The 11,871-nt window shown below is 40.6% G+C and overlaps 1 protein-coding gene across 2 annotated transcripts in view; it reads right to left on the reverse strand.

The window, feature by feature from the left end:
• Positions 1-2,841, reverse strand: part of TMEM108 (transmembrane protein 108) — a 169,525-nt gene extending 166,684 nt beyond the window's left edge. For both annotated transcript variants that reach the window (XM_075745630.1, XM_075745629.1), the window contains exon 1: positions 2,709-2,841. The gene's annotated coding sequence lies outside the window, so the exon portion shown is untranslated. The remainder of the gene's footprint in view (positions 1-2,708) is intronic.
• Between the last annotated feature and the right edge of the window lie 9,030 nt (positions 2,842-11,871).

Here is an 11,871-nt window from a genome sequence, read left to right on the forward strand (position 1 = left end):
ATTACAAATTTGCACCCAAAGGAGATCTGTTGCAGACACCACATTACCTTTAGTTGTGCTCCACCACACAGCTGAGCTTTGGATGCAAAAACTCGGTATCTGTTCATAAATTTGTTGGTTATTAATTCATTTAGTTGCTTAGTAAATATAGCCAGACATATCAGTTCATGTATTCCACAAATAAGGATGCCGTGAAACAATTCAGTGACACTCTTTACACAGATCCATTAACTCTGACCAGAATAAATCATTTGCGAGTACATACACTAGAATTTATGTGTACATTAATTGCCTCTATTTACCTGACAATTGATTAATTCAATCTACAGCATGGCCAAAACCTCTGCTCTAGCTATAATCCTCAGAGAAGAATTTGTTTACCTGCAATGAGCTAGACTGGAGCACGAGTTGGTTGGGTTTTGCTACTGCAGCTGAGGTCTGTTCCATGGCCAGTGAGGGACTGGGCTTAGCTATACGCTTGCTATGGGCAGCTGCAGGCTGTGAAGAAATGCAATCTGTGCTGATTCAGCTTATCTGGTAAGGCAAAACTCAGCCCTGGCAAGACCTCCAAGGGAAGGCAGCACGAGAGCAGACGCTACAGCACAAGCACTTAGGAATATTGCCTCCTGTTGCCAGGAGAGGAAAGATTGCCCAGTGTTTTCAAACTTTTTAAGGCAGTCAGTGTCAATACATAAAGTGTCTTTAATGTATGCACATTATTGCAGCTATTTTAGCATTATATTACCACATCAGTTTTATTAGCAGAAATAAAAGGCTTTGTCAATAATAAGCTTGAGTTTTATTTTATTCTGCATTATGCTATTGTAACTGTAAATCCTGTATACAATCGCATAATTGCATCTCTACCATTGTAACACTGCAATTGCCTTCCCTCTTTCCTTCTCTCTCCAGTGCAAAGACTAAAGTTCAAAACTATTCCATATCTGGCATTAATCTAGAGAACATCAGTTTACAAGGGGAAAGTAAATTCCATCAGTCCTAATAAGATTAAAGGTATTTCTGCAGTTTCCAAATCCTTAGAAGTAACATATATTTTTTTTAAAGGAATAGGTGATGTTCAGACAGTTGATTAGCATGGTCCGCCAAAATCAGAATAGCTGGTAAGAAATTTACCATAATAATTTCACTGCATCAAAGATTACTTTATGATTAGGACCTACAATAACCCTGCTACATAAACTAGAGGGGAATAGGTCACTCTGGAACAACAGCATAGTAGGCAATAGCCAATTGCTTGCATGTGTAGATTTAGGTCTAATTAATATAGTTTTTAAGTAAAGTCACTAGAATATTTTCAGATAGTAACAGTGATGCTACCTTTATACTGTTATCTATTCCTGCAATTGATCTGGTTAAAATCACTCTGTAAATGTAAGAGTCAAAACTTAATATAGATTTGAAGAGTTACATCTGCTTTCCAGAGGTACCGCTGCAAAGCATTAGGAGAAAATTACAGCTTTTTTAAAATTTGCTTTTCAGTTGCATTCCTTAATCTACTATTCCCTCCACCACCACCCCAAAAAAAAAAGCCAGCTGTAAAATGACAGCCTCATTCATCAGAAGCACATTCCCATTGCTGATTTACCTCCTGAGGCAGTCAAAGGGTCATTTTTAAACATTAAATTGTCAATAGGGTAAAGAGGGACTGATCCTACTTGCTTTAATTAGCAGCTTTTTCCACGGAAGCCTCTCCATATAAAGGACTGCCTCCATAAACCTTGAAGGCTTGACTGCTTTCTGCAGTTGAGAGGTGGATTTTCTCTGTTAGATTATATATTGTAGTTCTGCTGCACAAGCACGGCCATTTGTTCATAGTACAGTTCAGTTTCCTTCCCAATTTTTCCTGTAGAAGACAGTTCAGTCCTTAATTATTTACCCATGGCTGTTATAGCTCCATTATAACCCACCTATTCAATCTACGCTTTAAAATACTTTCCCGAAACAGTCATCTGGCCCCTCCTACTATATGAGAGAAATATATAAAGGCTATGTCTTGTAAACTGCCTAGATAAAAGGTATTGCCTATCACAGTACTACAACAGGCTTTTTCAATTGGCTGTGCTTCAAGATCTATTTTAAAAAAGGATGCCGTCTTTCATGCACTGTTCTACTTTAAATACAATATGCAAGCCACAGGCTCCCAGTTCATTACGATATGGAGCAGTCTCGTGCCTCTGGTTGTATGTCACCAATAAGCATCTCAGCAACATATGCTCACTGGTCATGACAAGCATCTTGCAGTTTCTGCTTAAAAAAAAAAAATAATATCCTGCCTTCTACAAGAGATATGACGCTTTTCAGGCAACGATAGATGTTAATGTCACCTTCCCTCGCAGCTCCCACCCATTCAAAAAAAGCGGAAATAATCCATACGCGATTTTCACTACGTGCCTACCCCTGAAACTGCTTGTTCACATATAACCTAGCCCACGAAGATACAGGAGGTCAGTTACAACGCAATGCTTTTTAAACTATCGCCGCAAACCACTAGGCAGTTGTCACTTCAGATCACATTGCATAAAATAAGAAGAAAACCGATAAGCAAACGCATCTCAGAAGCGGAGCCCCATCCTCCCCCGCCTTATCCCTTACTCCACAGCTTGTACTACCGAACCCAACCCCGCAGCATCCGCCCCGGCCGGCGGAGAAGCCCCGGGAAGAAGGAACCGGCGGCTGCCCCTGCTTACCTCCGGCGGTGGCGGCTCCCCCCCCCGCCCCGCGCTGCGGAGCCAGCGGCGCTGCTGGCGGGCACGCACCGCCCCACGCTGATGCTCCCCCGGCGGCGCGGGCGGGGCTCCCGCCGGCCCGGCCTCCCCGGGAGGGGTCCCCGGCTGCGGCGGGGGGTTGGGGGGGGGGGGGGGGGAGGGAAGGAGGTGGGAAGAGGCGGCAGCGGCCCCGCCGCGGGGGGCGCGGAGCGGCGGCGGGAAAGGAGCGGGCGGGGAATGTAAATGAGGAGCCGCTGTTTGCGGCAGCGGGGAGCGGCTGGGAGGGAGGTTAGGGGCAGGGTTTTACAGGGGCTGTATTGGATTAGCGGTAATTGCGCTGAAAGGGGAAGCCCGGTATTTAGAGAGGGGACGGGCTGGAAAGGTTAAATGCACAACAAAAGCTGTTGACGAGAACGCGGCATTAAAATGACGTTACAGGTAGCCGCTACAGCGGTTTGCTCTGTATAGCCCCTTTTGCTACAAGCAGTGGGTTGTTTGAAATTCTGTCGGTGTTTTACCTCTCTTGCTTACACCAGGGCCGGTTGTTTTTAGGGCATCTCTTGCAGTTTTGAATGCAGCTGGAAGAGACCCCGAGATGAAATTTGCCACCACTGAATTAGGATTTATTCTGTAGGCAAGGGAAGGTTTCTAGGGTCATTGGTGTGGCTACTCCAAGAATAACTGAGCCTCAGAAGTGCAGATCCAGAAATAGGGTCAGCTCCCAAGCCAGATCCCTTCCAGTTTAATGCCTTACCCTACGCACTACTGCTTGTTTAGAATTTTAAGTCTTCACTCCTCTTCCCTCATTAACCATCATCATTATTGGTTGGTATTTTTCTACATTGACTGATAGAGGGGGAAATCCTACCTTTTTTACTTACCTTTTTGCCCTGGGTTTTCTATTTCTACATAATTATTAACACCCAACACAAACCTGCTACATCTGTCTTCTGCCAACGTAGGCTATCTTACTTGTTATTTTCTATTACTTCAGTGGAAATGTTGAGTGTGTCAGGAATCCAGGATGTAAGAGTGTGAAGCGACACACACATAGCTTCAGACATCCATGGTAGGTCATACCAATGAGTTGGATCTAGCTGTCTGGTTGCTCAGCATTTTGTTCCAGAGGGTTTGCAATCTATGGGGTCTTCCTTTTGATTCAAGAAAGAGTCGCTGCTGGTAAAATATTACCAACACTGAAGCTATGGATTATTTGATAAGACTTTCCTTTGTCAGTGCAAGAGCATCAACCATTGCCTTGTTGTTACAGCTTTCCCTTCTTTTTTCTTCTTGTGCCCAATGTATCCTTCGAGTTGCTGCATACTAATACCAAAATGAATGGCTGAGTCCACATTACACACAACAACTAACAACATCTGTAGTCAGTTATGTTTTCAAATCAGAGTACAAATATGAAATAATTAGGCTAAATGTGCTAATTGAGCTGTAATAATGGAGTAACCCATTACTGACTAGGAAGTGTAAGATTCGCACCCTCCTATATGATGAGAAAATAGATATAAGGACAATTTCTCAGATCAGCATCCTCAATTATGTCTGCGGTTTGTGGATACTCCAGTTTGTAACACCCAGAGCAAGTACGCTGATCACCAGCTTGTAGATTCCATAACATAGTCATTGACTATAGCCTTTAGAGCTATAGAGGAGGAGAGAGTGCTCCGATGTTTGGCAACAAACGGTCTGCATGTGTAAAATAAATCTTTCCATCTGCATTAAGTGTCCAACTAAGGATTGTGAAAATCCTGGCTGTAAATGCCCAGTTCAGCTTTGCAATAGGCAGTGCTTTCTAGCCATCAGTGGGATCAAGCATGTCCTCCCTGAGGAAGTTTTGCTTGTCACAAACCCTTTAAAAGTTCCTTTTCCCAGGTTTTATGCACTTACTGTACCTTTGCTAGCAATGAAGTTCGTAGTAGCAGGAATATTACTGGAGTTGGATAACACAGGGCTTTGGCCCCTCACTACAAGACATTGAGGTGCTGGAGTGTGGCCAGAGAAGGGCAACGAAGCTGGTGAAGAGTCTGGAGCACAAGTCCTGTGAGGAGCGGCTGGGGGAACTGGGGTTGTTTAACCTGGAGAAAAGGAAGCTGAGGGGAGACCATCTCACTCTCTACAACTACCTGAAAGGAGGTTGTAGGCAGGTGGGTGTCGGTCTCTTCTCCCAAGTAACAAGTGACAAGACAAAAGGAAATGGCCTCCAGTTGTGCCAGGGAGGTTTAGATTCGATGTTAGGAACTCCACCGAAAGGGTTGTCAAACCTTGGAAGACGCTGCCCAGGGGAGTGGTTGAGTCACTCTCTCTGGAGGTATTGAAAAGACCTGTAGATGTGGTGCTCTGGGACATGGTTTAGTGGCGGTCTTGGCAGTGTTAGGTGAATGGTTGGACTCGATGATCTTAAAGGTCATTTCCAACCTAAACAGTTCTGGGATTCTCCAATTCTATATCCTTGTCTGACAGAGTAGGCCTGATGCAGAGGTGGTATTGGAAATGGAGTAACTGTTCTCAGCTCAAGAATAACAGGTTTCTTTGTGCTAGAAATTAAACCTCAGTCCAGATTCAAAGACAAAAAGAGCATCAGTTTGCCTAATCTTCCTGCTGCCCTATACAGAATAAGGTAACAGTCTGAAGTTAAAAAGCACTCCTATGCCCCACACAGAGGGGATTCGTTTGGCAGAATGTCCATCAACTCTGATAATCTTTTCAAAAAAATTTGTTCTGTAAAGCTTTTTCTTTTGTAGTTGCTTAGTGCAATTCAGGAAGAAATCTCAGCTGCTGAGAAAACATTATCCTATGGTTCACATAGACCACATACGAAAATCTTTTTTTCAGAGAAATGACTTGCCTATGTTTAACATACCTGAGGTTAACCACTTTAAGGCAGTTTAGTAGTTTGTTTTTTACTAGCCAGCATTAGTTATTTACAGGTTAAAACATGTTTTCTGAAGAAGACTAAGGTTCAGCCTCTTCAGAGATCTACAATTTAAAGAGAGGTTATAGCTTATCTCTGGTCAAAAGCCAGCAAGCTCAGCTCCTTTGAGGCACTATAATTCATAAGTAATTATAATGAACAAATGAGAAGGATTGGAATTTGTTCCTCACTGGAACAAAATTCATTTTGATGTTATAACTATAGTTATAAGAAATTTTCAAAATCATTGCGGGATTTGTAAAAGCACAAGACATTATTCATCCTTGTACCTACTGAAAAATAAAAAAGGGAGTTCCAAACTAAAATAAATGGCAATTTTCAGTGCATAGAGAATCCAAATTGAACTGGTTTAGATAAGTAGTAAAATTTTTCTTTGTAAATGGATGGAAGTTGTAAAGTAGGATGAACAAGTGGGATGAATTCTTTGTCCTTGAAATACTCCTTAGCACTCAAGAGAACTGAAGCCTGATAGATCTCCATCAGCTTCAAAGGGTCTGGATGAGGTGCACAAGCAACACTGATCCAGTGTGAATAAGATGTTCATGTAGGAGCCAGGGGAAATCGGTTTTCTCTTCCTGAGCCTGCCACCAAACTAGCACATTTTTCTGACACACCAGGTAATTTCTCAAGGTCTTCTTTTTCTCTCCTGTCTTTGGCCAACTTGACTTCAAGCTCCCTGTGATAGACACAGTCTTTTAGAACAGCACACAGACTCAAAAAAAGTTCCCAATTTCAGCTAGGAATGGTAGGTACAATATAAACAAACAACCAAATTTACAGAACTGGAGCCAGCAAACTAATTAATTCAAAACTTTTTGGTGTCCTTTTGAAAATGGGCCCCAGCGAGGCCACTCTCTTGGACAACGCAGGAGAGATTCTATTGCCAACTCTCAGAGCTACAGCCATGAGGAGCCACAGGTGAGCCCTCTATGACTGTAACCTTTCCTCCTCTCTGTAGACCAGTCGCATGGTGGGTAACAAACATCCAGCAGCAGCTTATAAATATGCAATTTTTAAAACTGAATCAGTCTGTCGCTGGAAGGAAAAAGTATACAGAACTTATTACACAGTATTTTTCCACCCCCTTCTTATTCTAGAAGGACTATAATTATTCCCTGTTGCAGGAGCTATACAGTAGTAATCCCTCTCCTCCTACATGCTTCATTTACAACTTGAGAGCTAACAGCCTATTAAGTTTTTAATAAATTATACTAAAATATTGTGGCACTGTTCTAAAAATAAAACCTGGTGATGAGCTGCTAAGGATATGTTCCTTACATGCATAAAACTGTCCCTTAAACACATAGGGTTTTTTACAAAAATGTCCTGGCTTATAAACATCCGTGATCATAAATATTTCTCGGAAAAGCACTGGCAGTGAATTTGTGGTATTAGAGTCACTTTTTTAAAGCAGAAAGCTTTTTCCTTTTCACTATTAATCTCTTTTCCTTTCATCTCAAATTTAATTCATCTCTAGGTCTTTACAAAGTCATGAAATTATTCATGTGCTAAGAAGGATAAGGTAGTATGAAAGAGGGAAAGACCTCACAAAGATGTGATAAAAGTAACAGTAAAAATATGGAAAATATTGGACTTTCATTCAGTCAGGACCACAACATTGGCCTAAGCCAGTTTAGAAAGTTTTAAAAATAATGCTTCTCATTTTGCATTCACGAGACTAATTTTAATGGGGAGTTCAGATAACAGCAGGCAGTGGCATGTTCTTTTACTGCTGTCTTAGTAGTATTTACACTTATGCTTAGCAATGGGTCCCTGAATCTATGGTGAAAATATTTAATTAAAGTAGTCTGCTTTTCAGGCATCTTGAACATTCAGCTGCTTCACTGACAATCTAAAACTGAGCAACATTTACTTAAATCTCTATACGTGGTCCTGGAAGTCTAACATTAAGCCTACAAACCTCAAAAATCTTAAACTTCATATCTGGGGATTTTCTATCCTTTTCTGTCTCTCACAATCATCTTACACCACTCAGAATTTGTAAAGAAGAGAAAGGGAAGGACAGAACAACCAAAAGATGATCAGATTGAATGCCAAAGTCATTTACACATAGGACATGCTTACATATTGATTTGCTTGAGGAAAGCATTCACAGATTTCGTTTTGATGCATATTAATCAAAAAGGTAGCTGTTAATAGGGGAAAGCTGGTTTTGTGCTGTTTGTGTGAACATACCAGATGCCTCTAAGCATTTAATTAAGCAAATAATATCTTAAAGATGGAAAAGAAGCAATATATTAAAAATACAAAATCGTCAACAAAACAAAAACATTACCAAAGCTTTACAAGTTCTCAGAGAGGGAAGAAAAAACCTTAAGCCTCTACAGAGGAATACAAAAGCCTTTGAGAGTGCTGTTCTTTGGGTAAGACTGCAGCTGTTTGGGTATTCTGCTGAAGAGCATGGAGTATACCATTGAAAGGAGTGAACTAGGATATAAAAGTTTCAATGCTTGTCACAATTATTTTAGTTCTGTCCTCTAAATATTACATATCAAGCTTCAAAATATGGATTTTTTTTCATATAAATCTGCTGAAGAGACTATTCAAAACCAGAGGTGTTGAGGATATATGCATACCTCAAATGAAACACATTCCTGAGAATGATCACTGGTAATTGAAAGTAAAAATAGGGATGTTTTGTTCAGCACAGCCATCTGAGAGTAGTTAACATGGAAAAAAGCATTTCTTATAAAATGTCAACAAAGAAATCTAGTTTAAAGAAGCCCTCAGCCATAAAGAAATCCTACTGCTGTTTGAGCAATCACTACTGGCTGGAGCTGTCTTCCTGAAGCGTCACCACATCACACCAAAACAGTGGAGGCTTAAATCTCCATTTTACCTCGTGTCTATCGGAGTCAGGAGTAACAACAGTGGCACACCAGGGAAGAAACTCGGGCACTCAGGACAGCAAATGACTGAGAAGACCTCCCCTCATGGCATGCCTAAGCCTCTTCAACAGGCCACACATCTTCACGTGTCCCATAAACTCTAGGGTTTTGTTGTTGCTGCCTTTTCCTTCATCTTAGGTGTTTCCCTAGTTTATGTCTGTATGGTTGACAGGAATGTTCCATGACCACTTTGATGCTGGCGTTTCATACGTGCTTTCCAGCAGTCAAAGATCCCCGGTGATCACTTGGTGAATTGGTTTGCACTGGGAACTGCTCTGGAGCATCTTTGCAGAGCTTCCACTTCAACTTGCACCCCAAAACAGCTGCTTGGGTATCTGTGTATCATCTAGCTGTCCTCCACCAGGGAAGCTCTGCTTCTTGCAGTAAGAAAATATATCAACTATCAAAATATTATGTGGCTCAAATAGGTGGAATTTAGTTTTGAGTCACTGTCTGGGAGCCAGATGTACACCTTGTGGAAACTTAGTGGTGTCAATTAAATTATTCTCAGAAGTACCTTATGCCCAGCTCTTGGAAAGAGAGATAAAAAACATGTACCATTTGTAATGGTACAAATAAATGACTAAATAAAACTAAAAGCAACTGCAGGAAAAGTTTTGATTAACTGTGAAAGAATACGAGACACAACAGTAGCAAGATCTTCAATTCTTTTCCTATCTGTTGCTAAATGTTCTTAACTAAGTACTTAATCCTGCAGTTGGGTTTTAATAAACTGGTATTAGGGCTGTTGTTATTGTGTCAGCATTGTGATAAAAATCCAGGAGGCCTTTCCGGAGATCATCATCATAACAGCAAAAAGATAGGGCTTGCTATTTTCTTAATAAACAACGGATAAGATACAAACTCCCCTTGTATTTAGAACCTCCCTCCTGTCCAGAAACTAAACTCATTGCTTCATTATAATTAGGACCCTTGCAGATTTCTTTATAATTGCTAATTACTTTTTAATCTCCCTGGCAATAAGTAGCTTTTCTAAACTTAATTGATTTCACTCACAAGGACTCACAGATTACCCAGGATTCTGCTCACCATCTGTCATGTAAACACAGGTAAAGTAAAATTTTTCTTGCTTTTTCCTCCTAAATTACCTCTTTATTTTCCTTTGGAGTTGTTCTGTCCAGATTTAGAGTAGCACACAGCAATTTTTGGTTGGATGCATTTATTTGCAAAAGAACTTTTCAGAAGCAGAAATGAAACATACAGTGAGCATCAGAGACTTTCAATAAGTTGCAAAGGGTTTTATTAAACTAAAAGTTCCCCTGAAAAGAGAGTGCAAGTCTTATTCCTAAATGTAAAAATCCGCAAATCTACAATCAGGTTCCAAACTAGCAAGGGATTGGATTAATTCAGTATTATATTTCTGCAAATTAAGGAAACTAAAATAAGCTATGTTATTTGTCTTCTTCTGAACTGTGCATTTCAGGGAGAGAAGGAAACGAAAACTCATGCGTTTCCATCCTCAAAGGTTGAAACTGCTTTGCAATGAAAAATTAATCGTCACATAACTTACAAGTCTAGGACGTGAGACTTTAAAACCAGATGTCTGATAAAAATTGTTTGCACTGTCCCTGATCCAATTAAGAAAATTATCTCCATGCCATCATGGCACTATGTTTCTGTTTTTATGAAAATGTAACCAGTTAGAGCCTGGATCTCTTCTTTACAGCTGGATGAAACTGTTTGAACAATTGCATTAACAAAACAATGTAATAGGTCTTTTTCAAGGGCTATTAATTCAGCCATGTAAAAGCATTTTGTAGAGATTTTTAAGTGCATTTGATCGCAAAACATACTGTAGGATTCTGATTTACTTGTGCATTAACTTTGCTGCTGCTGCGACTCCTGGAAATCCTCCAGTCTAAGCAGCTTTCCAGAAGGGGTTCCACAACAGCCTCCATGTCCTGCCAACAGTATTTTTCCTCACTTTTGCAAGGAAAAGAAAAAGAAGGTCTTTTTTCTAAATATGACTTGCAATAGAAGTGTGGAAGTATTTCAGCCAAATATAAAATATGGCTAAGGTATCTGCCTCTTATTTATTATTAAAAAGAAATGTGGTGTCTCAACAAAACAAATAGAATATGGCTGTTTTCTTTGGGAAAAAAAAAAAAAAGTAAAAATATGTGTTGCACTGAAACACCTGAAACCTGGCACATGAATTCCATTATAGTATATTGATTTCTTTTGATTGTTTTTGTCCACAGAGTGTTAGATTTTTTGTTTACTACATAGATAGGAAAAAGAAAAGATCATTTTCAGAGAGAGAGCTTTTCCTTTCTTTTAGTATCTTCCAGGGGGAAAAAAAAACCCACTTGGTTTTCCATCTACTTGCCATCCTCCTTTTGCCTACTATTTGCTGCTTTCATCCCAGCTTGCAAAAGGTTCTCAGCCATTTTTACAGAGCCAACCTCCTGAACAACCTCTGCCCATCAATTTCCTGAGAGTTCAGGTGTTTGACTTTTTCCCTTGATGCTTCCAAACTTCTGGAAAGACTTGCCCATAGCTCTGCAATACAAATCTCCATCAAATCCTAGATTCGCCTCATCAGTTCTGAAACACAGTAATTCAATTTGGAGGCAATCCAGACTGCACTGTATTTTTGTGCTGTGTTTTGTGCAAGAAGCTTCTGATCAGTCAACGCCAGATTTTATTCATCTATTTCTATTACATGTCAATAAACCAAACAAACAAAACCCTCTTAAGCAGTGTACAAATTATGCTGTCTGAGGTGGTTAATATTACAGAAGGCAGGAGCTGTTAATGGCAGGGCACGCTGGCATTGGTAGACGGCATTTGTCAAAGTGAAAATGGACTGAGTGGCAAGGAGAGGGGGTTGGTAAAGGAAAAACTATAGAAGTTTTAAGCTCCAGTTTACATTTCATATATCATCCCAGATCAGTAACAACTGTAAGACACTGGCAGCTGATCTTTGTTTGGTAACATTAATAAAAGAGGATGGTGAAAACAGCTGCATTTCTAGTGGATATTTATCTATCTCCTAATGTGTATGAATTAGCTATATTAATTAACTTTGACATTAATTGCCAGACACAGCATTATGATCAGAGAAATGTGTCTCAAAGAGCACCATTCCCCGGTTTCATGTCGGGGAGTGCGCTGGGCGCAGGTGATGCATTGTCAGGGCACCCCTCAGGGACCCCTAACGACCCTCCCGCCATCAGCCAGATGCAGCCGCAGGGTGACAGGTTTGCAGATGCAGACAAGCAGGTCTTTAGCCTGTTGGCAAGCTCCATCACCTCTGAAGATACAA

This window comes from Balearica regulorum, chromosome 2, assembly GCF_011004875.1.
Source record: "Balearica regulorum gibbericeps isolate bBalReg1 chromosome 2, bBalReg1.pri, whole genome shotgun sequence".
Taxonomy (NCBI): Eukaryota; Metazoa; Chordata; class Aves; order Gruiformes; family Gruidae; genus Balearica; species Balearica regulorum.